The sequence below is a fragment of the Apteryx mantelli genome, chromosome Z, assembly GCF_036417845.1.
Source record: "Apteryx mantelli isolate bAptMan1 chromosome Z, bAptMan1.hap1, whole genome shotgun sequence".
In the NCBI taxonomy this organism is placed as follows: Eukaryota; Metazoa; Chordata; class Aves; order Apterygiformes; family Apterygidae; genus Apteryx; species Apteryx mantelli.
Genome location: NC_090020.1, coordinates 11,546,756 through 11,574,653, shown reverse-complemented (window position 1 = coordinate 11,574,653; position 27,898 = coordinate 11,546,756). Strand labels below are relative to the sequence as shown.

At 42.3% G+C, this 27,898-nt stretch overlaps 1 long non-coding RNA gene across 1 annotated transcript; it reads right to left on the bottom strand.

Moving 5' to 3' along the window:
- Window positions 1-404: 404 nt before the first annotated feature.
- On the bottom strand, window positions 405-27,858 carry LOC136995344 (uncharacterized). The gene is made up of 3 exons (XR_010886920.1): window positions 27,620-27,858; window positions 4,681-4,803; window positions 405-456 (listed from the first exon to the last, which is right to left on the bottom strand). It is a non-coding gene; the product is annotated as an uncharacterized lncRNA (long non-coding RNA).
- Between the last annotated feature and the right edge of the window lie 40 nt (window positions 27,859-27,898).

Sequence of the window (27,898 nt, the reverse complement as noted above, 5' to 3'; positions counted from 1 at the left end):
TACTATTGCTATTATCAGGATAATAAAATTTCCGGGGTCTTAGTCCCAAAAGGACAGTAAACACCTTTCCTTGAACAGCCCAACCAGTGCCTTCAGATCCATGGGTACTAAACTTTCAGGATGATAAGTCAGCACAGATGATTAATTAGCATATTCACACATCAATTTGCCAAGCAAAGAAAAGCAGAAAGGAGGTGAATGAGGATCCAGTTAATGAGGTAGATTGGAGCAAAGAGCAAATAGTCTCTGTTGGGATAAATAAGGATGAAGGGTGTGGTGGGGTAAAGAAGAGCTGAACGTGACTGGCCTGTGCTGCAACGCTGTGCTTCTGTTGCATGTCACAAACCCCTTGTTCACCAGGAAGGTGTGATCCATTCTGCTAAAAAATGTCTTTTCTGGGAAGTCCAGGACTAGGTTGTGCCAAGATCTTCTGGGCTCTGAGATGAACTTTCTAGCCTGTGTAGATACATAGTTCATAGAAAAACATTTAATTGCATATTTGGTGAAAAGATCTTCTACAAGGATTAAAGTTTGGTACACACATGCAGACACTTACTACAGGAGGCTAATACAAAGGTCTTGCCAAGAAGTAGTGAGAAAATGATGTAATGATTGTCCTAGCAACCTGGTAGCCTCTGACAGACTTTAGCCATCTCCACCCAGTTATTCTCTGGTTGTGTTTATTTAGGTGTCAGTAAATGTGAAGGGTGCCTTAACAGCCGCACAGTGGTAGTTCAGCATGACTTAATGAAGAGCCTTATTACTGCTGGCAGCTGCCGCATAGCTGCCCATTAGGAAAGACTGCAAACTCATTAGGATGGAGAGACTGACAGGTAGGCACTAGGGAAGCTGTGAGAGGATTAATGTGAGGAGATATATTGGCTGGCAGTGAAAGAGCGAGAGCAACTAAGGAACAGTTCTTAGGCTGAAATTGGAAAGTTGTAGGCTTGTTTTTTTTCTCCCCTTTCCATGCAGGAGGGGAGGAAATGGATCTGAAAGTCAGAGTGGGGAAGAGGTCTGAGTCGCTTTAAGGATGGGAGTTTGAACTTGCTTATGCTCAAGGACAGATGGACTTCCAAACATGTTTCCTAAGCCCTTTGATTTAGTAGTCAGTGTAGAAATGCTTGTAAAAGACACTGCAGGCATCCCAGCCAAAATGTTCAGAAGCAGCTGAAATGGATGAAGAGCTTGAATTCTGTTTCCCAAAGCAGCCCAGGTCCTGTTTGCAGCATTGCAGTGTTTTGCTTTCAACAGCCTAGAAACACCTTAGCAAAGAAAATACAGAGCCAACAGGGAAGTGTCTTTTCTGCTTGCCCCCTCTACTCCACACACACATGCAGAAAACCTAGAGAGCCCCTCACACCCCTCTCAGACCTCTTCTTCTGTCTGATGCACCTATGCTGGCTTGTCTGTGGGAAGCTTAACTGGATGTGCAAGGAGATGGCTCCTTGGCCGAGACTGCAAAGGTAGGTGGCCATATCGGAGGGTGTATCATGCAGTTGTAGGTAGGCCTCCTACTTCCCACCTCCAAGGAAACAGACGACTGTCTCTTAGTCACCAAGAGTGGCAGCTTTGCAGGCACTCGTTCCAAGGAGACAAAGCAGTAAATCGCAGTCCAGGCACTGTTTCCTTGGGATGTAGCATCCTAGGGGGTTACCCTCATCCCTTTTTTAGGAATTGGGATTCTGACCTGGGGAAGAAGTGGCTCAATTTTATTCCACCTCCAATTCCCTCTGCTCAGGGAGCTGCAGATATTTAGGGCCAAGGTAGTGCCACAGGTGCAGCCCACCCAAACAGTGTGACCTGTTCCCACATGGATAGCATGTTGTTAGGTGCTATGGTAAACAGAGATTCTTTCCCTGGCCAGGGATTTTGCTCATTCAGGGTATTACATTCCAAGTAATAAGAGTATTAATACTACATAATGAGATGCAAGCAGGAGGCTGGAGTAGAATTTCCTATGCTACAGCTTGGGTTCAGGCTCTTCATGTTCAGATAATCTCACTGCCTTGGGAGCTTCTACTGAAACTTTTATAGTAAGTGTTAGGGTTGTACTGTTGCACGGATTAAATCAAAGGATAGTGAGGCAACAAAGGTGGCAGAAAAGAGGCTGTAGGAGAAGGGTCCTCTTTAAAAAAATCCTTGTCTGCTGTACTTTTATTGGTACTATATGGTCCCTTACAAGGACATCTACATATCTTGTAGCTCTTTGTTTACACAGATACTAGATAAAAGGCACGAGAATGATGAAAAGTCTAGAAAATATATCTGAGAGGAAAGATTGGAGAATCTCATATTTTGTCTATAGAGGAGACTGAAAAAGACATTGGAAAAGTCTTTAAATACCTTAGAAGGCCATTGCAAGTAGGGGACAGGGGAACTGTTCTTTACATCTGGTATGAACAGAGGAAGTAGCAGTGAGCTTGAATTTCAGTGGGCTTGAATTTCAGTAGATGAGATTAAGATTGCAAGAAACTTGTTGAAGTGATCCAGCAGAAGTTATTATCTGGGGCAGCGGTGGAATCTGTGCTGGGAGACTTTTATACGGGTTAAATTAACATCTGTCAGGACTGATTTCAGTGCAGCTAGTCCTGCCTTGGGAAGGGTGGATGAATGAAAAGTTTTCTCCTTTCAATGTAGCTAGCTCTGGGCCCTAATAGAGATGGGACTATAGGAGTCCTGACCTGATCAAACCTGTTTTGCTGCTGGTATTTCTAATACACATTATCTGTATTTATCAGACAGCAGTCCTGACTGACTTACCTTTCTTTCTCCAGGAGTTTTGCTAAATAGTAGAGCTTAAATTCCCTGAGGTAATAATATGACTCTACCTTATTTGGGGACACCTTAATGATTATTTACAATAATATTCCATTTTATTACAAAACTTGCTGTTTGTCCCATGTTTCCCAAGAAGCAGATTATTTCTCATGATTAACAGATGTTTGATTGGTGGGAGGGAAGGAGAGGGGAAAGAAACACAACTGATAATATTAAGTCACTTGCTCATTGCTGGCAGGTAACTAATGAGGAACCATGGGTATATCAGGTGTTACTAATAGCTTGGCTAGAATATGTTGCATGGAAAGCTGTTCAGCTTCACATTAACACATGTTGTGCTTCACAGTCAAAAATCTTTTGAGCCCCCACCCTCCCATCTCCCTTCACTCTGGCAACTTATTTCTTCTAATAGCAAGACAGGGAGATAGCAGAACCTGAAAATAATCTATACCACATTTTATAGAAAAAAAGTTATTTAACCTTACAATGCAAGCAGTCCTGAGTAAATCACCTTTTTCAGGGAAAGGCTCCCATTATTAAGGGAGAATTGGGTAATTGGATTCCCAGTCAGTTCTTATTCTCTGGAGTGGAAATACACATATTTGTCTTTCTTGCCTTCTTCATGGTTTTGGCATCCAGGTGTCAGAGCATTGTGTTGCTTTGTTCTGTTGCCTCTGCTCCTGGCCTCATTGAGAAAAGTCATGGGTACTTAATGCAGATTAACTCAAAACAGCTATTAAAAATATGCCTCATTAGTGAGCTGTTTTAAATCAAGCTGATGTTTTCATCCCATCTAGGCTCTTCAACATCCAATCAACGAGCCTATAGTTGCTCCAGTCTCACTTCTTTCACCCTTGTGGGGTTATTGTAGTTTTGTTCATTCCCTTCCCACTTTTTTACCATGCCCAAGGACCACAGTATATATCACCAAGCAAATTTTGATGAGTCACTGGCTCCTACCCCATGGCAGTTCCTGCCTTGCTCCTGAATATCACTTCCAGCTAACCCTTCAGCTCCCCCGCACCAGACAGTAAGGACTGTCAGAAACATCTCTGGTTTAAATGATTAAACTCCTGACATAGTCCAGAACTCCTGTGGTTCTGCCGCCTACCCCGGAGGCATCCTTGCGTCCCGCTTCTGCTGCCCTTCCCGAGGGGAATCAAGGACCCTGGCTCAGCAAGCCCAGCAGCCTTTTGATTTAGGTCTGTAACGTCCCTCTGCAGCGCCTCCTGGTTTGTAACTGCGTGTAGAGAGCAGAGACCAGAAGAGGCACAGCCCTGAAGTCGCCCTGCAGGTAGCCAGGGCTGTACTTGCCGCTGGGAGGTTGGACAGGAGCCCGTGGGCAGAGGAGCTGTTGCATACGTTTTCGGTCTGGAGAGGCCAGATTTCTCTGTCACTGAAGTTGCCGGCTGCAAGTCTCTTCTTGTGGGAGAATAAGGCAATGCTTGGAAAATAATCTCTGTTGTGTTACTCTTTATTTACAAAGGTATATTGAGCCCCCCCTGGGGTTTTTGGTTTTCATGCTTCTTTTCACAGCTCCCACGAGCAAGGGATGCCTCAATAAGAAAAAAAGAATGAAGAGAGAACTCAACAAACCTATTCCAAGTACAAGAGCCCCAGCAAAAAACATCAAAGACTGGTAATTAAAACCACAAGGGTTGGCAGTGCAGTGTCATCAAAACTGCTCCTCTGGAAATCCTGTGAACTTCCCGTTCTGGACTACTAGTCAAACCCTTTCTTGGACGCAGGTCTCTGCTGCTACTTCATTTCGCCTTGCTCACAAGAAACAGGTGATTGATAGCAGTAGGGTTAGATATTAGACGTGCACCACAGAAGTAGCTGCATTAGCCCCGCTCCCCCTCCCCACAGGCTGTTACTCCAGCTGAACGCTTCACTGACCTGCAGGGCCATAGTAGCCACCACTGTGGATAGGGGTTAACTAAAACACTTCCTCATAAACCATGAGATTGCACCACTTTTCACTTCCAGGGAACAGGAGAAGGAAATAGGCAAGTCTTTACCCTGTGAAGGAGAGAGAGGTAAGCAGAAACTGCATGGTGCAAGCTCCTCTGCCCCTATAGAAAGTTTCATGAATACACCCAGGATGACTGGGCTTCTCTGAGCGATGCACCTAATCTTGGTTACTTCTCTGACTTCTTGTAGTCATTAGCCATAGTTTCTTTTGCAGCTTGCTCTTTCTGTGCTTTTTCCTTCAAGTATCTGCACTTCTTTGGGGCAGTCTTGGAGCGTAAGGTAGCAAAAACCCCAAACAGTCTACCCATGAAGTAGAGGAGGATCAGTGTCCTATAACCTCCGTTACTTTTGCTTTATCATATCACAGCCCTGCCATTTGTTTCTACATATGAGCAATATTAGGGTACTGTGTTAGAGCCAGCCCCTTGTCCTTATAGCATCTGAAAAATCACAGCAGGTAGACCCTAAATGGTTAAATTCTAGTAGGTACCAAAATCTAGTGAAAATAAAATAAGCCAAACGGGAAAGCGAAATCAACTTGGGAATTAGTCATTACTGAGTAGGATTTACAGAGGAGTAAAACTAGCGTAAAAATGTAAACTAGCTTTGCATCCACCCACCATACCATGTTTGCTTGCTAAGAAATACCAAGCAAGAACCAGTAGGCGCATCATCTGATTTACTGCAGCAAAGGTCCATGGGTCAAAATAATCTAGCAAGAGAACAACGTCTCAGCTAAAAGATGCACGTGCTTGAGCTGGGAAAGATCTATTTACAAATCCAGAGCACCAGCGGTCTATTGGCCACCGAGCTGTCTTGCAGCCTTTGCCCAGGGCTCTCTCTGCAGATCTTGGTATTCCCTGTAACTGCTTGTACCCCTTCCCTTGAGAGATGTTTCACTGGAACTATTGAGACCAACAAGATTTTTCACCTAAAATTGTACTCTGTATTCGTTCCCGCTAGCCCATAGGCACACCCACAGGGCAGACCAGCAATGTGCCTACTCATAGCAGTAGTACTACAGCCCTGAGAAGGCTGTGGGCAGGATTCCCACAGAGAGCTCCTTTCCCTCGGGTATCCCATATGGCCCTCTGCAGTACAGGCACAGGTTAAACCCCATGTCCTGATAGCCCTCTCATTTCCTCACCTGAAAGCCCTCTCCCACTGAGCTCTTGCCACCTTGCAACAGACAGCAGCAGCCTTGCAGTCATTTGTGCACAAGATGACTCCTGTATCTGGCAGTTTTGGGAACTTTTTCATCCCTACCTGTTCAAAGGCCTTTTGTTTTGGGGGCAAACACAGTCTGATAAAGAGCTTTCAGTACCTTGGCTGCCCTTAATCTATCAAGCATCTCTTCCCATGGTCTGAACATGCTCCCCTTCTTTTCTTCTGACAGCACCAGCACTGCTAGGTCCAACCAAGCATGGCACTTACTTACAGTCCCAGCTTCTGGAGTCACACGAGTATGTGAGAACCGTGGCTTACATTATTCCTTCACCTTCCCCTCCGAACTCCTCTTTTTTCCAGAGAAAAATTTGATAGTGGGGGCCCAGTGCTTCCTACAGTCCTGTATGCCAAAACAGGAAGAAGAAGAAACCAACTGCAGAACTCACGTTTTGTAAGCTTTATGTTTATGAGGCAGTCTCATGATGTTGTACGACTTGATTCAGATCAACTTTTGAATGTAAGGGTTGTAAGCCCTACTGCTTCTCTTCTTTCCCCCTATTACCAGTCGTAAGTGGATTCCTTCTCCCTTTGTCTTTCTTGCTTGGGTGCTGCCTATTCCCCTGTCCCTTGCATGATCAGAAGATTTTCTGCTTGGTTGCTAGCACCCTTGCTGTGCAAGCTCTTCACAGAAGATAACAGAAGGGTGAGGGAAGTCCTATTGCTACAGACCTCAGCATTGGTGCTCTGAAAGTATAACCACAGGCCCCAGAAAATGTGTGAAGTTTTAGATTATATTTTCCTCTAATTTAAAAAAATAATTATGCCAAGCCATCTGTTGCTAATGTAAAAAAAGATGTAAATAGATGATACACAGTGTGAAGTGTCACATGAGTGCTCCATCTGCTATGGGGAAAGTCAACATTCCCCAGCAACAACACTGGGTCCTGTAGAGTAATCTAGCGTTTGGAGCAGCCTTAGACTTTGCAAACATGTAATCAGTTTTGCCTCATTCCTATCCTGCCCTGAAGGCTGTCCCAAAATGAGAACAACTCAACCAAGAGTGGATGAGGCAGATCTCTGCCTGTCAATCCTTGCTCTCTTTTTTTTGAAAAGCAGCAACAGTGGTTACTTCGGGGATACATTAAGTTATACCGTTGTGCTCTTGTTTCAGACTCTTTGCAAACTCAGGGATCCTGCTACCTCAGTTGTTATATTTTCAAGGTCTGCTCAGCAACCAGAAATCTGGCAAGCTACCTCTCTATTGACAGTAGAAGGCTCCCACAATATTAAAGTAATTGGGCAATAAAGTGGCAGACAAAATCCGGCTTTGACACATGTGAAGCTATGCGCACAGGGTGAAAGCAACCCTTGCCATAGATGCAAAATGACAGAAATTAGCTGTCACCATTCAGGAAGAGATCTGGGAGTGCTTTGAATGGTTCAGTGAAAAAAGCAGCAGGTCAGAAAAGGAAGTCAAAGGCTGAGAATTACTAGGAATGGAATAAAGAAAACAGCACTGCTGAACTGTTATATAATTTCCTGATGTGACTGCATCATGAACCCTTTGCATAGTTCTGATCTCCACATCTAAAAATGGATATGGTAAGACCAGAAAAGATTCTGAGGAGCAAAAAGTATGGAATAGCTCTGTACAAGCAGGAAGATATTAGGACTCTTAACCTGCAAAACAGAGGATCAAAGGAAGATCAAAGGTAGAGGTCTAAGAAATCACAACTGGCTTGCAGAAGGTGAACAGGGAACCATTATTCACCGTTTCTCACCACACAGTATCTGGGCGATAGCCCACTAAGTTAATAGAAAATAGGCCTTAAATTCAGCAAAAGGAGGGATTTTTCACAACATGCATAATTAATTTCTGTTGCAGGAATTGAGGATGTCAGGAGTTTTTGCAATTTGCAAAAACATCTAAATCAATGTCTGGTGATTCCATGAGATTTATTAAATGTGACAGTCCCAAAAACCATCTCTCTCTGAAAGTGCCCAATTGCTCATTGCCAGGAGCTGGGAAGTTATGTTGGGGGAGGATCTTCTATCCTGCATTACATTTAAGTGCCAGCTACCGTCAGTCAGGAAACTGTGTTAAAAGGGCCCATGGGATGACCAAGCTTGGACCAGTGGTTTCCCAGAATCAAGTCCCATGTTCTCAGCTTACAAAAGATTCAGGAGAACAACTGAATACAAGTCAACAAAGGCAAAAATCTAGACCTCCCTTGCATTATCTTGTCGGAAACACTGCTTGTTCGAGGAAATGGTCAGGGTGGGTCCCCTTCCCCACAGTACCAGCAACCCTTCCTCCACCAGACCTGGGGTTGGGTAAATATGGGCCAAGCAGCAGGAGGGAGTGGGTCTGGGCACTGGGCATGTTTGAGACCAGGCTGTTCTGTGTCCTATCGGTGGCAGAAAATATCAATTCACATAAGAAGTGCACCACCTCCAGGCAGACAGCCACACTGAGGTGCTCCATTAGAGGAGCCAAGGGGAAGTCTGCAAAGAAGCTTTTCCATTGAGGGCAGAGTGTGTGCAGCTGCGGCAGAGAGAGGCAGGCCTGAGTGCAGCCCAGGCCTGGGGAGAAAGGATGTGGCTCAGGCAGCAGGGAGGTTTTTCTGGCTGGGCCTGCAGACTGGCAGGCAACTACCCTTGCAACAGGTACTCCCCACAGTCTCGTCCTATCCCCAGCAGTTACTGCACAGAGGAAACAGAGTCCACTTCAGGGAGGGAGGGCAGACCGTTGCTCAGGAATGTAAGCAGGGGTTGCTCTTGCTATTCAGGTGCTGGAGTGCACGATCCTGCCTCTCCTCATTTCCAAAAGGGCCTGGAGGGTTTGTGCCTGGGGTGTAGTGTAGATTATGGCCTTCCCCTCACCCCCACCCCCGCAAATGCGAATCTTCACTTGTCAATGTCTAATTCAATGTGGGTTTTTCACAGTGAAATGATGACAGGCAGAAAACTGGTGGGAAACCAGCTGAAATCTTTTGGGAGAGGAGCACCTAGAAATGCAACCAGGCCTCTGTGCTCCCTGCCTGGCCCGTAGCCAGGGCTGCTTTGCACCGGAGGATCCCTTGGAACTGGTGGGAGACGAGAAGGAGAAAAACCGTCATGTAAGGCACCTACTTCTGGGGCCAAGACAGCCGTGACCGCAAGGAGGAAGCCTCCCCCACATAACCAAATCTGTTCTAGGAAGCAGAATACACACAGATTTTGTAAAACAGGCAAACGAGGCACAAAGAAAGAAAAGCATGCTCTCCCCTCCCCAACTGTTCCTGCTCCAGACAGGGCCTGAGTTCTGTGACTGCCCAGCAAAAGGCACTATGAAATACTCTTTGCTGCCTTTTTTACCTGACATGAGGGGGTCTAAATCTGCCTAGTCCAGAAGTAGGCGGGGGGGGGGGGGGGGTTGATTCTGCATTTGCCACTCTACCAGGTAAGGAAAAAGGTTCCCAGCAGGGTGGAACATTAAATATCAAAAGCCACAGACCCATCAGGAGATAAATGTAGTTTGTTTGACCAGGTAGGTTGCAGTAAGCAAATAGCATGTTTAGAGGCTGGTTCCCACCTGTCTCTCTCCCTAGCTTGCCCAGCCCCGAGGCTGGACTCAGCAATGGGCAGTTCTTGATGAAGAGATGATGCTCACACTGTGCTCAGAGGGCACTTAGGCATGTGGAGACTGGCCCACTCCTTCCTTTCACATTTTATGACTGTCTGAAAGGCCTGAACCTCCCTGGCTTTGCGTTCGTGTTCTCTGTGTGGATGAGCAAACAAGTAGTGCCTTGTCTCCACTGGACTTCTCCACCCTTTGCTGGCTGCCTTTCAGTTATCTGCCAAAATGCTTTGCAGGCAAATATTTGCTCTGTGGTCTCAGACACTACCTCACTCCTGTTTGTCCAGGTTCTTAATTCAGTGCCTTGAATATTGTGCCTACCCCATCCACGCCTTAAGGTGTTCAAATGGATATTAAGTTATACTAGCACAGACTTTGTGTCTATTATTCTCCCACGTGCCTTCCTTCCCTGGCCTTGGCAAAGGCAGAGGAAGAAGAGACAACTCAGAGGAAGAGGTGTCCAGGCTGTTAAAACCACCTTGAGTCTTCAAAGTGCATCATTTTGGGGGAGAATGAAAACAATGAGCTGTACAGCAGTAAAGTGGCAGAGAGTAAAGAGGATGGGTATATGTGGATGTGCTGTCATCCATGCACATGGATGTGCAGTCACAAGTCACTTGAAAGCACGCAGTCATTTCTCAGTTTGTTGGGACTGCAGTTTGTTACAAGCAGAGACAAACAGAGGCTTGGAGTTGTTCCTTTTTTACCCACCTGTAGGTGTGGGAGCCCCTCTTCTGTGCAGGGTTGTCACTGAGGACTGCATTTAATTACATATGTGGTTTTATTCCACTGGGCTGTGCCCCCATGAGGAGATGCAAACTAGATAAAATTATTAGTTCCATACCACGAGGAGTGCTCCACCTGAAGGAGCTTGGATGGCTGCCTGGATCTCCTCATCTCAGCAAAATGCTGCAGAGAGAAGGGGAGGAGGGATGTGGGGCCGGTCTGTGTTTTGTCAGACTTTGTGATTTTATGGCTTGTTTTGTCACCTGCTGCGTGGCTGTGTTCCTTTGTTCCCCCAAAGTCCTACAGCTCCTCAGATCCTGTGGTAATAGAAGAACTCTTTCATCTCCAGATTTCACCCTGTGGTTCCTCATGTGCAGCATTTGGGAAGAAAAGCTGACAAGTATGGCCCTCCCCTTCTTCCAGAACAGGGCCCTGCAGCCATCTGTAGAGGAGGCAGAGGAGGGGAGGGGGGACAGGGCCCAGGAGCACAAGAGCGGTGCCATGTACACAGCTGATGGGGGACATGGGGCGGGCTCACAGCCTCTGGCTCTGGTGCCTGTTGTGCCAGATTAAGACAGTCCCTGGTCCCTCCCTAAGCGGGCTCTCTCAGGAACATGGAATGAAAGGAAAAAGTTCTTTGCCCTTTTTTTTTTTTTTTCTGAGCTCAAACCTCACAGCCTCAGTTCTCAGAAGTGCAGCCAGATCCTTCCTGCTGTACAGCAGAGGGGCAAAGACTCTGAAAGGATCCCCTTCCTAGCCTGAGAGCAACAACAGCGCTGCTACACCTGGGGAAGCTTAGGTAGGGCTAACACCAGAACCAATGCTGACCCCAGGTAATGGAAGGGCCGAGCAGCAGCTTTGCAGAAGACTCTGTGCAATTTTAATTCGGCACATGCCAGGGAAAAGCAGCACACAGAAAGGGAAGGCTCCACCTACCACAACAGTTGCTAGTCAGATGGACAAGCTCTGCTGCAGGATGCCCACTGTAGGGAAAGAGTGTGGCTGCTGAGGAGGCTGTATGAAGCAGTAAATATGATGCACCAGCCCAGTGGCAGGGCTCTGCTGGCAGCCACCTGGAGGCACTAGTCCCACTACAACAGTCACAGATCTGTTTTAGAAGGTGGGACCCACCTGCTTGGAGTTTCTGGCAAAGCCAGTGGGTGTAATGAGAGATTGAGGTATTTGGTTTTAATAAAGCAGAACCAGCACACTGTTTGACATGCAGAGAACACTTCACTTCAAGCCATTTCTCTTTCTAGCCCAGTGCATTCACTTCACATAAAAGCAATGCAAGAAACTAGAAAGTCTCTTATGGTTTTGGCTATCAAAAGGAAAGTGGCTAATTTTGCAAGTAGAAGGGATAGGGACTGAGGGCAGGAGGCAGCTACGTATTGATCCCAGCTGCATTACACAAAGTGGATGCTTGGCTGGGCCATGCTTTGTAAATTTGTTGTTTCCAGAAAATGACAATGAATCACATTTGCCCTATGCCTCCTTTAAAGAAACTGAAAGGATTAACTGGTAAGCTGTTAGAAAAGGCTTGCCATGAATCACTCTGAGAGAGCCCTAGCTACAGGGGCACTGAAAAGCTTACATGGCTGTTCCCAAACAGCAGCCCATGAACAAGAGTGTCCCAAAATAGTCTGTGGGACTCTATCACCTTTAGAAAGGCACATGGTGATCCAGGAGGGATTTTGAGAGCTGAGGATGATTCAAAGATTTAATGAGATGGCCAGTCATTCGCACAGCTAGGTTTTGGCTCTGGTCTTATCCATAGTGCATACTCTCAGGCTGTCTGGGAGATCTCAGAACAGTCAGTAAGAAAGTATTTTGTCTATCAGCCATTAAAAATAGCTGTGCTGTGAAAGACGGAGATTATAGGTGAAGAGGGAGAGTTCTTAACCTTCTGAGGTCACACCAGCTGGCTAGTACCTGGAGTTAAAACTCCAGCTCTCCCCAGAAGACTACAATGAAGAGGGAAAGAAATGGAAAGACGCCCCTTGTCAACTCATATTTAATCTCCAAGTATAAGCACTGGAGAGTCTTTCCCTACGGCAACACAGTAGAGATAATTTGGCATCTTTGTTGTGCATTTCTTATTCATCTTGAAGCTGCCAAATTTTGATGTTTTACTCCAAAGTATTTATATTACTCTCAGCTTTGCGTAATTTTCTCTCTGGGATTTTCCTTTATTTTTTCTCCCCAATTAAAGCATGCTAGACAAGATGGTGAAGAGAATTTAAATCTAAGAAGTTCTTAGAGCTGAGAGTCAAAACTGCAAAGCCCACCCCGATTTTACAGCCACATTTTCTTCTACAGTTTTTCCTCAGTCTTAACCAGCACAGAAGAGCAAGGCAGCGCTCACAGCACAAGTATGTTAAGCAGTTCTTCCCCTCTCTGCAGCCACTCTTCTAGCTCAGTGAACTGAAATTTTCATTTTTAAATCTACAAATAAAAGTGTGGAGGGAAGCATCCTGTCCATATGCATTTCCTCTGTCCTTCTCTATTTAGGAGTGTGAATTCAGAGAGCTGCAGTGCAGAGAAATACCCAAACACATCTGGGTGAGGAAGACAAGAACTAAAGGAGGAGAGGGAGGGGAGCCCTGGAGCTGGGGAGGCTGCCAGATGCAGCTGGAGGAAACAGATGGAGATGCAGCATTAGGGTTAGAGAAAAGGGGTAAGCGGGAGACACCAAAGGAGAGATGAGGCATAGAAAAAGGATGGAAAAGGGGTGGAGGGGAAAGGCAAGGAGTTTCTCTTTATAACCGTGTATAAGCATTAGGATGTGCAGAGCATCAGCCATACTGCTGTCTAGCTGTTTACTGATGAGCACAGTAATGCAGGGACATTGCTATTACACTACAGAGCATAGCCTAAGTGTAGCAAGAAATCTGCTTCTGTGATAAGATTTCCTCATGGCCCCTCACTGAGCTATGTCTGCTAAGCAAACATAATAGTTGCAGCTAATAACCCATTTCATCTCCTTTCAGTTGGGCCCTTTAATTGGCACAGCTCAAGAGTAAGGAAGACCAAGTCTTTTGTTGTCCTGCCTGCTAGTAATTAGGAACAGCAAGCCCTGTGGAAACTTACCAGCAGAGAGGCTGCTCTGCTAGATCTCACAGGAAAAAACTTGCTTGATAAAAAAAGAACAACCAATATGTTGAGCAAAGAATGGAAGCTTAATCCAGGGCCTATTTAGCTCAGATACTGTAGTGTTCAGAGCTGTTATGCTGACTGCTGTGTGACTCTGTGGCTATAGGAACTCCAGATCTGATCAGAGCAGGAGTCCATTTAGCACAATAGCACAGCTCTGAGAGTGGCTGACCTGAGATGCATCAGCAGATCAGTAGAACATGCAATGAGTTAGGCAGAACTGGTATATTCTGGCTGCTCTGATTGTCTCCTCCTGCCCTCCTGGTTGAGGTTACTTTATTCCCGAAGAATGAGATACCTTCCAAAACCTGATCATTACAAGAATATATGCATTAGTCATAGAAGTCAAATAATGGGACTTCAATTGTATGCAAAGAACTGTAATTGGCCTTTGTAACTTGGACTATTAGGAATCAAGTCTTTGGGCCTGCCTGACTTGCAGATAGCAGACTGATGTTAGGAAACAGCTTCCATCCAATCAACTCTCTGAACTGAGGCACTGATCGGTTAGCTATCATCAATTCCCACTTCCCCTGTGGTAGGGTCTTTCTGGGACTGACACTCGAAAGCTGCAGCACGAATGGCGAAAGCATGAATTTCAGATTCTGCAGGGTGGCTCAGATGATGAGAAATCTGTTCAAATGTGCTGAAATCTTACTAGGTACGCTTCCTGATCTGCCTTACAGTTGGTGAGGGGAAATACAACACAACTTCTGTCTCATATCTTGCACATTGCCACGTCACACAGAAAGAAGGGGAAAACTTTTAGAAACAATTTTAATGCCGACAAGCCCTTTATCTCACCCAGATGCAGGTGAAACAGAAAGTAACCAGCCCACATCAAGACAAACGAGAAAGGTCCAGAGATTTTGTGTGTCACCTGCTGTTTGACTTCAGGCAACTGATGCAATTGCCAGATCTACAAGAAGGGACTATGTCAGAATCCGAATCACCCACACCGAAGAAATAATAGGCTGCAAAAAATAATAAGGCTCTTATCTTATTTAGTTTAGGAAATGGGCAGTGCCTAGGAATAAATCTGATGATGTGATGAATTATGACCTCAGCACACTTTTTATTTGGAAGCCTTGCAAGGGACAATTCATGTCTCTCCCACTCTTGAAGGGCCTGTAGCAACAGATGGGAAAGAGAAAGGGACCATCTCAGAAGCAAGAAAGATGAACACTAAGCTGCAGGTTAGCATCCAACTAATTCACCTCATCCAGCTCTTACTCTACAGCCTTCAGACAAGAACACAGTCAGTCTAAACTATCTCCTCACTGAGCATTTCTGATTCTCAAGGCACCACTGTGAGACACCCAAGGCCAGAAGAACTGAAAGCTCCAATAAACAGAACAAGTAGATCTGTTCCTATTCCATATATAAAAACACTGGCTTAGACATGGACATAGACATGTAACCAGGCACTGTAGCTCAAAATTGACACCCAAAACTAGAAACAATGCCCTCATGCATCTATCAAAGCATTAAAAGACTCTCACCTTGTAGTTGGTCTGCACCCCCCCCCCCCATATTTAATTTGGAAAGCAACAGTATTAGTGCAACAGTAGGACAAACTCTCTGAGGAAGAAATCTGTGTTTATTTTATTCAGGAGCAGTCTGGCTAGAGTGTGTGAAATACAGCCTGAAGCTATGCACAACATGGAGATTAGAAAGCATTAAATAACTCTTCATGTACCGAAGGAGACATAGTTCCCATTTAGAAGTCACAGTAACCCCACACCAAACACTTTATGTGGTCATAAACTGTAAGTGCATATGTGCAAAAGTCTGAATTACAGTGCACTCAGAGCTTTTTTTTCCCCTTCTGTTCTGCATGTTTGATTCTGTCATACTACTATTCACATTTTACATCAGGAGAAATCAGTTTGTCTACCACTTTTTCAATGTCAACGCACATGTGCACCTCTCAAAGAGCTAGCCAGGATCCAGTTTTATTAGGGGGTATAAGCAAGCATAACGGACTCTACAGGTACCATAGAGCTTCCCAGCTTTTGCCTGAACTTGGCATCCTCCCCAGCATTCTCCCTGGGGTTGGCATTCAGTTATTCCCCTAGTAATAACTCAGTGAGGAAAGATGTTCCAGGAAGGCAGGGCTCCCTTATTAAAGATGTAGTTTGTAAGTGGAACTTCTGAAGTGTTTTTAGCATGTGGCAATGTTTACTGAGTAGCTCTCCTTTGGGAATATTTTGAAATGTAGTTGTGGGCAGAAGAATGATCAGGGGAGAGGAAAAAATAAAGAGTTGCCTTATTCAACAGATTTGTTCCAGATGTGATTTCAGAATAGTTTAAACGGCAAAATGAGTTTTTACTGAAACCACTTCTGCTGAAACAAAAAAGGCAAGACACAGGCAACTGGAATTCGCTCCAACAGTGCCATCAACTCCAGTCAGATTTTCTTACTAACAGCCTGAGATCTGATGGCATAAGATCTGGACTTTCTCTTCTCCTCCTTTGCTTCTTTTAAAAGTATACTATTTGAGTTGTGTCTGTACTAACATAGAGAAGTTATTCTAAAGAGTAGCATTTTTTTAAAAGAGGAAATTCTTCCTTCTTTGCACTTCAAAATGCTGATACGTAACGATACGCTAACATATTAAGCACAATTAGAAGATATTAAAGAAAGAGTCTAGAACAACAAATTCTATTCAGATTCTCCAAAAAAGTGACGTTATACCTTAAACTGACTTTTAAAATTTCTTCTGGAAATAAAGAAGGAAAAAAATAACCAAAAATATGAATATAAAGCAATTTTAATTGTCCTCTAGATATTCATATCAAAGAAAAAATACTCATGACCAAGAACTGTACATACATTATCTTCCTTATAAACTCTTCAGTTTAAAACACATGTACAAAATTGCACATTGCAGTTTGCAAAAAATCATAAATACCTTTTTGCATGTAAACAATTCCAGCACAAGGATGTTATACATTCCAAAATGTCTAACCCTCTGTTCAGAAACAGAAAAAAAAAAACAAACAAGAAACCCACTGTGATCTCCATAAAGGTCCTAGTGTTACAAATCAATCATAACAGATTTTTAAGTGATGTACTATACCCAGAAATACATAAATGAGCACAAGGCAAGTCGCCTTTTAGTCATAAGTACTTAAGACAGAGACTGAAGAATACAGTGCTGCTGCCATTTAAACCCATGGTATCAATTCCACAGTTTCTAGTGGCAACAGGATTGAGTTAATTTTTCCAAGATTGCCAACTGCAGTATGCCTTGTTTCTAATTCTTAAACAAGTTGACTACCATGGAACAGTAGAAATTGGAATATTCTTGTAAACAAAGTTATCACCATTGTCAATTCAGTAAATTACAGTATCCTCCTATACACACACCACAAAATTAAGAAACTGATTTACATTTAATCAAGTGCAAGTTACCAATCAATATTGTCCACTTTGTCTCAGTAATAACTATTTTGATTATAATATTACACAGTCTGTAAAAGCAAGCTAAAAAAATGCAATTGACACAATCCTCAGCTGTGTATTATTAAGCCCCGCAGCTTCTGTTTATGTAAAAAAAATCACATTGGAAAAAAAAGCTGCTAGGAGTGTCCTTGATAAACCTTTCCTGACCAAACCCAGCAAATTAGTAGCTACTGAATTTTGTTCTGTTATTATCAATTCAGTTTGTGTGCAAGACATTTGCCAGCACATGTTTGAAGACTTCAAAAAAAAAAAGAAAAAAAAGAACTGGTTTTAAAAAAAGGCAGAAGTATTTCTGAATCCGTACAAAGTTTGCTTGTAATCTTTTCAAATATCTTAAATAAAAAGTTCCTGAAAAAAGAGATTTTTGGAAAGGTTTATCAGATGCTTTCTCTATGCCAGCTTATTTAATAAGGCAGAATAAAAAGGTACATGTAAACCCGTCTTAAAAGAACCCAGAAGAGCATGTAGGCAGACAACCGCCCACCAACTAGGTGCATATGTGTTGCTGCAAGAACAAAGCCAAATTTGAACTGCTCTGTCTCCATCTTTTGTTTTTGAACAACTTTCCTGAAAAAGTTTCAATGCTGTGCCCCAAGGCCCAGGAAGAACTAGTTGGATTTGAGAGTTGTGGTAAGTGACAGTTTGCTCACACTTCTGCTTTTGGACAAAAATGGAGCTGGTGGGAATGGTATTGACTACCCAGTATGGAGGGGCTGCTTCTCCTTTTCAAGAGATTCCTTTGGTCTGTTTATTAGTAAGCTGGATGACTGTAATCCCTCCTGAGGGCCAAAGGACTCAAGTGATTCCTGCAGCAACCCAAGCACACAATATTGCAACGTACAGCTGAGCATTAAGTATTTTCTACAACCTAGAAATTCAGCAAGAACCAGGCAAAAGAAACAGCTGAACACCTTCAAAGCTGGGTCCTATTTCCCAAAAGTTCTCTCATTTTTAACTGATGGAATTAAATTCCTTTGTTCAGTTAATGCAGCCAGGTGATCTAAAAGACATCTTGCTCAAAAAATGTTGAATTGTAACTTTACCAGCCTGCACCTATCCAGAGTTGTTTCTTTCTCACAGGGCTCCATTTGAGCGATACAGCACTAGCTATCAGGACATCTCATAGCCAGAACATACACATATTCCCCTAAACCTTGAAAGATTTTCAGGCTAGGCAGAAATATCAGGAAGAAAAAGCCGTATATTAGCTCATCTGAAAGGACGAACACTGGAAGAACACCCCACAACTCCACAGACTGAGAAGCAAGGAAGTTGATGAGCTATTTCATCTACTAGACTTATTTAGAAGCAGAGACACAGCTGTCTTTGATCCATGGAAACTTGCATGGGGAGGTAACTAGCCTAAGACTTACATTCACTCAGAAAGCACAAGCTAGAGGGAATCTAACAAATTAACTTGTGTTATAAGGCCCAGGATGCTCATAGCCTTTTATAGCAGAGCAGCCTTGTGCAACTGCCTTCCCTTAAGGTCTCTCCTCTTCTCTCCTTTCACCTTAAAAAGCCAGTAGACGCAGTCCTAATTAAGAATAGTGGGTGTGGTAAGAATCAGTGGCCAGATTTTGGTGTCTGAGAGCCCTATGCAGACCTGCTCATCCTTTGCTATTTGAAAGCCAGTAATTTCACAATACTCTATCGCAACACTTACTCCCTTCTCTCTGCCCCCCACGACGTAGCTAAGTGCAACCAGAAAAAAAGTACGTGTGTAAATAAAGCTCTTAAGAAGCAAAGGATTGTTTACATTGATGGTTCATATGTCAGAACTACCCTAAATGTCTCTACAATCAATAGAACTTTGCAATAAAGCAAAACATTTCTCCAAGATTTGCTTGTTTTGGGTCTTTTGTTCTGCATTTTTTTTTGGATGTGGGTGGTGAAAAAAAATTAATGAAGCCTGAATATTTTATCTGTTACATACAGAAGAACATTCAAGGGACTTAAAAAAAAAAAAAACCTTGTTTCGCTACATGTTGAGCAACACCACATGGGAAAGCCTTGAAATTAGAGCAAATGCTTGAAGACAGGGCGTAGTTGCCTTTTGGAACTGGTCCTTCATGAGGTTCATTTTATTAGAGAGCAGAACTTTGCATCACCAGTCAGCATTCAGACTTGGACCTCACTTGACATTTCAGTGTGTTGGTTACCATGGCTTTAAGTAAATAAGGAAAGTGTGAAATTACCAGTCATGAGGCAAAACAAGGAGGGGCACAGTTTCCAAAGAAGACAACTTAGAAGACACTTAAGCAATAATAACAAAATAAAGTAAGAGAGAAAGCATTTTTAAGAGCAATCTTAATTCTCCTCCACTTGCATAAACATACAGTAAATATTACTATTAAATACTGTATTGGAGACAACTGTTTTATTCCTTCCTTGGACTCCTTGTTTTTTCTTAAGGTTGCTGATTTCTGAAAATAAAACCTCCAACTACTACCATGGAGAAAGGAATAAAAAAGTAGACTTTATCACACACTGTTGGCTTGCTGGGACATGTGGTATCATACTGCATACCAGAGATATATCAGCTTGTGCTGTGATTTCAGTTACTGTGTGCCCAGAAGGACTCTAACGCATCACAACAAGTTACAATACCATTTTAGTAGCTAGCACAAAATGAACCAAATTAGTAGTGGTCTGACACTTAGGCAGCATTTTGTAAGGCACTGAACTGCTGAAAGGTGTCATCTCACAGACTGAATATAGGTGCCCTAGCTGTTTATGGTGATTATGTGACATATTAAAACATGATTGTCTAGCTCTCCAGTAGTCAGTATTTTCCCACTATTTCTGTGCAGTTCACCCTTCCATGAAAGATGTTAAAAGGCAGGATGGTACATGGAAAAATTCAAGAGTTTAACTTCTGACCCTGTGAAGATGAGCAAGTTTTAAATCTGTATCATTTGAGGTTACTAGGAAAAAAAAAAGAAAAAAAAAAGAGGGTATCCTAAATAGGAGCGTCTAAACTGTCCATTTACTCTATTCTGTGCCACCAGATGTTGCTTGTGTCCTGCACAACAAAAAATCTGGAGGTTTATGAAACAGAGAAGGGGAAAAAGGCTCTCAAGCTCCACATTATCCTTCATATGACTCAACGTGATCCACAGGACTTTGCAGGGTTTTTTAAACAGTTCACTCTTAATATCTATTTTTCCATTTCAGGAGGGAACACCCTAGGGGCTGCAGAAAAATTTCTGAAGAGGACAGAAAGATGGTATCAATAAATTCTGCAGAGTTCTGGCTATTGGTTACAAATTTTTGAATGACCAGTCCATGGTCAAAGAACAGGGATGCAGTGAGAAGCCTGACTTTTAACATCTTCAGCTTTCTTCATCTATGACAGAAATAATAATACAATCTTACCGATGGTAAGAGGCTTGTAATTGAACAGTTGCAAGAGATGCTTCAAGATACTTAGCAGAAAAGCTCTCAACTTTATTTAAATATATATTTAAAGGGAAGAGGAGAATAGGAGTTAATCTTGAAAAGAACAGTAACCAGAATTGCTAAAAGCAAAACAAAACAAAACAAAAAACCTGCAATCGAAGTTTTTCCTGGAATGGAATAGAAGGATTCACTGATTTTTAGTGAAAGAGCAAGGCACTCCAGACCTGATTTAGACTGCTTACAATTACACTTTGAACTGGGTCTTAACCAGTAAGTAACAGCGGAAGTGAGTTTTTTCTGTATTTTGCTAAATGTCAGAGTGGCTAGCAGTGTATTACTGCACAGTGAACTGGTCACATCCTTTACCTCTATGTGTTACCAGGACTGTCTTAGCAGGGCTTCATAGTCAACCATCATTTCAAAGCATACCTACAGCGACCGCAATTTCTTCAGATAAGCTATTTAGTGAGCACAGATATTTCTTAAAATATCTGGCGTGTGCAGAGAACGAGCATTAGCAGTACAAAGTCCAGAACAAAACATTCTCAATTCACAGATAGTCATGCTATGAATACGACCTGATAACACACAAAAAGTAAACAGCGGTAGATAATTAATTATGGCTACTCCCTTGCAACCATTATTTACCATAGCCATCCCTTCACTTTGCAGCAAATTACTAGATATGAACTGCAGTACTTTAGACAGTATTAGGGATAAAAGTGATTTTAAAATAAGTGATCTTTTTGCATTGATTTAATATTGTAGCATTTGACAATATCTCCAATTTCACTGGAAATCTAAAAATCACCTTGCAACTACACAAGGAGTTGCAGCTTAGTTTTTCTGGGACGTCTCAGTCACAACAAAGAATATGAATGTGAAACATCATCATATTACCACGGCACCTAAGAAAAATACAGTTTACCTATTTGGGCATGATCTTCTCTATGCATGCTACTGTCTGTGCACAGCACTTCAATGTGCATTTGCAGGTATTTTTGTGCTTCAAGAGAATTTGTTCATAAAGATTTGATTTGCTGGCTTTTCTGGTATCAATGACTGGCACCAAGTTGAAAGGATATCACTTAAATCAGAATGCTAGCCTTCGAACTCATGTCAGCTAGAGGCACAAGACAAATTCAGTACTTTTACATTAGTAATGTTCTTCTGACAGACCCTTCAAGGAAAAGTCTCATTTTCAAAATACAGCCTTTGTGTGAAGATACAGATGCTGGACTGACTTCCTTCCTCTCCCCTGTTACTGTTCCACTAGCAGTACTCTACTAAGATGGCTAGAATATGTCATCCTGGTTATTCTGTTGCCGTGGATTGTCTCAGCATCCTCGTGGTGATCCAAATTGTGACCACGTCGATTAAACCATATACAACCAAACATTCTGACGTGCAATAGCTTAGGAAAAGTGCTTCCACTCTAAAGCAAGCAGCGAGGACCAATGGCTGTAGTAAGTTAACAGCATGGTGTCTCGGAAACTGTGCTAGTTACAAGTTTTAGGTGTAGATGTTTTTGGACTGTTTTAGCAGCATGACAGCAGGTTCTCCACTGCGCACACATTGTTGCAGCATTTTTCAGAAACCTACACTCTGAGTTTGTCACACATGACCACTCTGTGCAGAAGTTGCTTTTGTCCTGTCTCTGAGTTACTACTAGCCATTAAGAAGAGAGAAGTTTTGGAGCATAGACAGCTACAAGTCATTTCATGAGCAGGCTAAAAAGAGAGAGACCTTTGAAACAACAGGACAGAAATATCTGAGAGTTAACAAGACCTCTTGTCTACCATACTGTACCATAACAGCTGACATCAGCTGCTCAATTTTAACTGAAGTTTAATTCAAGTTAAATTTATCAACATGTTTGAGTAAAGTTTAACCATGTGCAGTAATATAATCTAGTTTATAGGAAACTCAAGTTTCTGTAGTTTGTCATAGGAACATTTCTTATGCTAAACCAGGTACAGTAAACTCTGAAGTGGCATCACAGCAAGTGACTATGGCATTATAAAGATCAGTCAACATTTCCAGGACCATTATGCACAGTGAAATCTTTCTGTTCAAGGCTTTTTGCTTATACATATTTTCCCAAATGTCAAACAAGGTGGTTTACTGACATTATACTGTCCACCTGTGTTTGAACACACCCAGTCACTGCACACAATAACAGTTGGATGAAGTGTTGCATACCCAGAGATCGTCAAAACAGTCTAGGAATTTTTCAATATTCATTATTGGTTATGGTAAGGCTTCAAATAACACGCCTGGAAAATGGTAGAGGTTTTGTATGAGTCAAGTATGTACACAGATTCGTCACATTCCAAGTTTTCTGCTTACTAAACACAGAAAGAGAACCAAGCAAGGATAGAGCAAAACTTAAGCAGCAGTTACAGTTGCACATAAGAACAAACAGAAAAGTAACAAACTGCTTTTTTAACTTACACTACCAAAGACCACATAAAATGCAGTGAAGAATGACTTACACAAGAAGCAGATTTTTTTTCCTCAAATATTAATTTCAGGTATAGAGAAAGTTATCTAAGAAGCTACTGGATCAGACGGATTCAAATAGCTACAACTCAGGTTTTATAGCAGCCAAGTTACTATTTTCAGCACAACTGGTAATTGAGACATAGTATGCAGCTGTACTTCAAACACCACTGAACAATGCTATACAATAATTCAGAAAATATTATCTAGTTATAGAATTGATTAGAAATTAAGTGCTGAATATAATCTCTTCAATAGCTGCATCCTGCAGAATGCCTCAGGACTTAACCTCAGGATTGCTCCTTTATCAAAAGTGAGATGGGAACATTCAAACAGATATTTAAAAGAAAGAAAAGGACACCTTGGGACTCGTCCTCCACTAATGACATAAATGCAAACCAAGATAACAGAGAATTGTTGTAGGGCCATTATTTGATCTTCAATAGTGTGTAATACTCAATAGTGATTTATCACATGAAGTGAAGAGTCTAAATCCTTTCAGGTGTTTACCTCTTGCAAAGTATCAGCAGCTTATGGTAAAACTGTCAACACCAGCTGCACGGTCCCTTTTCTGTAATCAGGACTTACTGCTTCCAAAGACCTATGCTTCTCAGAGTATGCACAGTACTTGTGTTTTGAGATCTGCTACCCAGAGCTATAGCGAAAGTTATTGTAAGAACCACTCACTAACCACATGAACCTTAAGGACCTGAGAGATTTCATTATTCATTCTACAGTGGCGAGCAAATTGATCAGCTTTTCTAGCAATGACATCATTTGAATTAGCAGTAGCAGAATATGTTTCCTAAATTCACAGAAAGCAGGGGCAACAGTTGATGGTAGCTCCTCCCTCCTTCTGCCCAAGGAAGGAGTGAACAAGACTCCTCTAACCACAAATGTTCCTCCTTTTACTGTCCTAAGCCAGAAGAGCTTTGATACCAATACGAAGAGATGAGAGTCATTTATGAATCAAACTATTTTGCTATAGCACCTAGATAGGAAGATATGCCACTGCTAGATCAAGACATCAGTTCAACTGCATTCAAAAATTGCTGATGAATAGCAAGCAAGATGTGCACAGCAGTACACAGGCAAACATCCAAACAACCTAAACAGATAAGAGAACAGATAATCTCCAGAGCAAAGATTACACCTAAAGCAAAGGAACAATGAGGAGTGTTGATTTGTCATGGCTACATGTCTGGAATGCAAAACCAAATCAGAAGGGCATAAGAGTAGCCTGCAAATTAAGTCCCACAGTGAGACTCTCTGTGGGGACTAGCCAACAGTGTGCACAAGTGTAACAAAATATGGCTAGCTTGGAAGGATGGAGAAAAATACTAAGAAGCACTGAGGTTTCCGTGAAGTAAACTGATTATTCCCTCCACCCACCCGACCCCCACCAGCAAAACTTAACACACCCAAATGCCTGCAGTTACTGCAGATGAGCTATATTGATCCAAGTCATATAAATGGACTGGAAAGATTTTACCCAGTATCATTCTTGTAGCATCTCGCAGAGACCAAAGATCCAGAAAGAAAATAAAGACAAAAACTCTAACAGAAATAGAGAAGAAAAAACACTGTAATGAATGGAGAAGAAAAAGAGAAGACAAACTAAAGAAGTCATATTTAAAGATTTATGAAGACTACAGGGCTGACAGTCAGGGTACTGATTTATTTTAGAAGACAATAAAGGAAGAAGAAAAAAAACCTAAAGTAATCAACTGTGGTAGGTAAGCACTGCTGAGTTTTGCTCTTTTGGTTTAAACTGCTATTTGCTTAAGCAGTTAATTCACACCTCTGCTATGGCGGCAACAACCTCTAGCAGAATCAATAGACAGAAAAAAAAAAGGAAAAAAAAAGAGGTATTCCCGGATTTTGGTCACATCAGTGTTAAATACTGTGTCTTAGCTTAAATACCAGATAAAATATTGCGTTTACAAAGGTATCTGTCACTCTGTGGTAAATGCTGAGGCACAGCCACACATTTCTTTCTGCCTGCTCTACCACAGGATAGTAACCTCTGAGAGAGAGGTGGTGCAGACAGCTACACCAGTAACCCCTTGACAGTCACTCCACCAGTTCAAAAAAGCTAGTCAGTCAGCACTTCTACCACCTCCACTAGAGCACTAAACAGGCTACTAAACACCACCCCATCCCCTCAACCTCAAGTTTTGAGAGCTTTGAGAAGAGGCTGGATTCAGAACTGCTCTTGCAGAAAGTTCAAATGGTGGGGAGGTAGTGTGTGGTGTTTTCTAGCTTTAATATTAGCATGCTGATAGGCCTCAGTAACCCTCCTGTTATAACCCTGTCCTCATTTGCGAAGGGGGATTGCAATGATTTAGTGTGTCTTACAGCATACACATCTTTCTCTGATACTGCTAACCTATTCTGACCAGAAGTGATACCAAGGAATGAAGAACACATGCACACTGAGTACAGCACTGCCAAAAGTATTTATAACATTGTCCTGTGTCCTACCATGAGGTCTTTACCTAGCCCTACACTCATGAGCAAAAACATGAATTGAAACAGCACAGGGTCCATCCATGTGTTTTTTATGTATTTTTCCAGGGTTGAAAAAAAAATCATTAAACACAGAGTAAAGCTAAGCATCTCATAACACTGTATTTACCAGGTGGTATTACCTCCCTCACTAGGCAAAGCAAGGTAAGTGTGGGAAAAAGGCCTTAATCAGTTTCTCTAGTTTTGCAGCATCTTTGCAGATAGGAGATGCCAGCTACATAGTAACAACTATTTCATTTTTAGCCACTTACTATGTAGCAGGCATTGCTACAGATTGCATTCTATCTAGTTCAGAATGCCTTTAGCAAGAAGTCTTTAAACCTTATGTTAACATCAAATCATTTTAAAGCTGTTCATTAGTATTTCCAATGTAATTCTAAAAAAACCAGCAGAAGGTACTGTTACAACCAATCATTTAAGCCAGTGAAATAGGCTCTGATTAGGTGATTAAACAGTTATAAAATGATTAATATGGCTTCTACTTAATTTGCATATGCATTAAGAAAAGAAATATCCCCAGAGCATCTCAACCACAACACCACAATTACTATGCTTTGTTATGTAATTTCATGTGTGCCACAAACTACTATGCACTAGAAGAGAAAGCTCACACACTTTGCTGCAGCTCAACTTTTTGAACAGAGAGCATTCATGTATCACCAATGAAAGCACAAAATCGTGCACCTATCACAGTTCCCCGCCTGGATTTTCAAAGCATCTGCCCTCGCCTTCAGGAGAAGTAACACATATGTTTAACAGCTGCTGAATGGGTTTAACAGATCTGAGGAGTGACTTGTACACATCTACGTTCTCCCCCTTCAGTTCCCGCCCCAAACCCCACTTTTTAATGCACATATAGCTCCCTATGTAAGCACAGGGTTCTTTTACATTTTCACAGATTAACGTGGGCCCTGTTCTGTAACTAGATCTGCTCACAAGAAACTCTGCCCTCTCTGGCGTGGCAAAACTAGGACTGCTGCCTCAGTACCAACAGGGTTCTTGCGGAATGGATTGCTCCAACTGTACCAAACCACCGGACCCGACAGCATTTCATTAGCAGGTATGCTCAAAATACACAGGTGCAATAAAAGCAAGGTAGACCACAGTGCTGAGCAATTGATCTAAAGCTTTCAAAAACTGATAGAGGATTATGTCTGATCAGAGAAAATGGTTCCTTTTCTATTCTCTCCTACTAGTAAAATCTCAGCAAAGAAATAAAGCACATCATTTTTTTCCCAACCAGAAATTCATTTCACATTATAGCATTGACTCTTTCTGCCTCTAGACTATTACAGAAAGTTGCTTTAGAATAAAGTAGAACAAGAAGAAATGTACACGGATTTCTACTGAAAAAAATAAATCTACTTCTCTGTAATGTTTCTGTAATTTATTCAAACAGAATACAATGGAATTACCATTATTATACCCCCTTATCTGAGCCCTTTTCTGTATAGCACTGAATTGTTACTATACTGTAGAAAGAGCAAGCACAACTGAAATGTACACAGTGAAAGAAAGAGTGAGTAAAGCTCATCTGTCAAAGTAACCGTTTCCACTACTATATGTTTTCTATAAAAATAAGGTCTAGGCAACATCAAAAAGTGTTCAAGTTTCAATAAATAATCATCAATGCCCCAAGTTTGCACTGGCACAAGAAATATGGAGCTTACAGTCTAGAAAAGTATTTTCTTATGACTGAGTCTGAAATACATTTCATCCTACTCAAAATTTACAACAAAATAATTCTCTTCCAGGGTTTGACTTTTAAGTTGAAGCCATTTAAGTGCTTTACTTGCAAGAGCACTCACATACTTGTCTTAACTCTAAACGGCAAATTAAAGCTCTAGAGAAAGACATATTTAAAAAAAAAAACTTTATCAATACCAAGAAAATATACATTGCCATGTTATTTTAAAATATATATATATACATTTATGTACACGCACATATTTTCAAAAGGGTATGATTCTGGCTTTTACTTTTTTTTTTTTTTTAACTTTGAAAGGGTTATCCACAGCTATACACCTCAGAAAAGTGTATGAGGATTTAAACTTTCTTTTTTCTTCCCAGGAAAATAAAGTTCAATCTTTCTGTAAACTGGAATTACTTTAATTCCCGAAATCCCCACAGACCTCGAGCACTTCACGGGGGGGGGGGGGAGGGAGGAGGAGGAGAAAGACAAACAATAACAAAAAACCACAATACAACCGCCCGAAAACCACCCACGGAGACCCTTACTTTTAAACGTAGCTATTCGACTCGACGTCGCCTGCATACTTAGTGCAACATAAATATACCTTGCGACACGCTTAACATCCGGCCTCTGGAACCTCCTTCTCCAGACGCGAATAAATAAGAATAAAAATAAGGACGATAATTAATAATTAATAATAATAATAGAAATAAAAATAAAGCGACCGCCGGCCGCGGACCCTGGGCACCGCGGTCCGTCAGCGGCCGTGGCCATCAAGCAGAGGAGCGGCGGCCGCGGCCGGCCGCAGCGGCCCCCTCGGGCCCCGCCGCCAACGGCCGCGCGCCAACGGCCGCGCGCCAACGGTCGCTCGCCAACGGCCGCC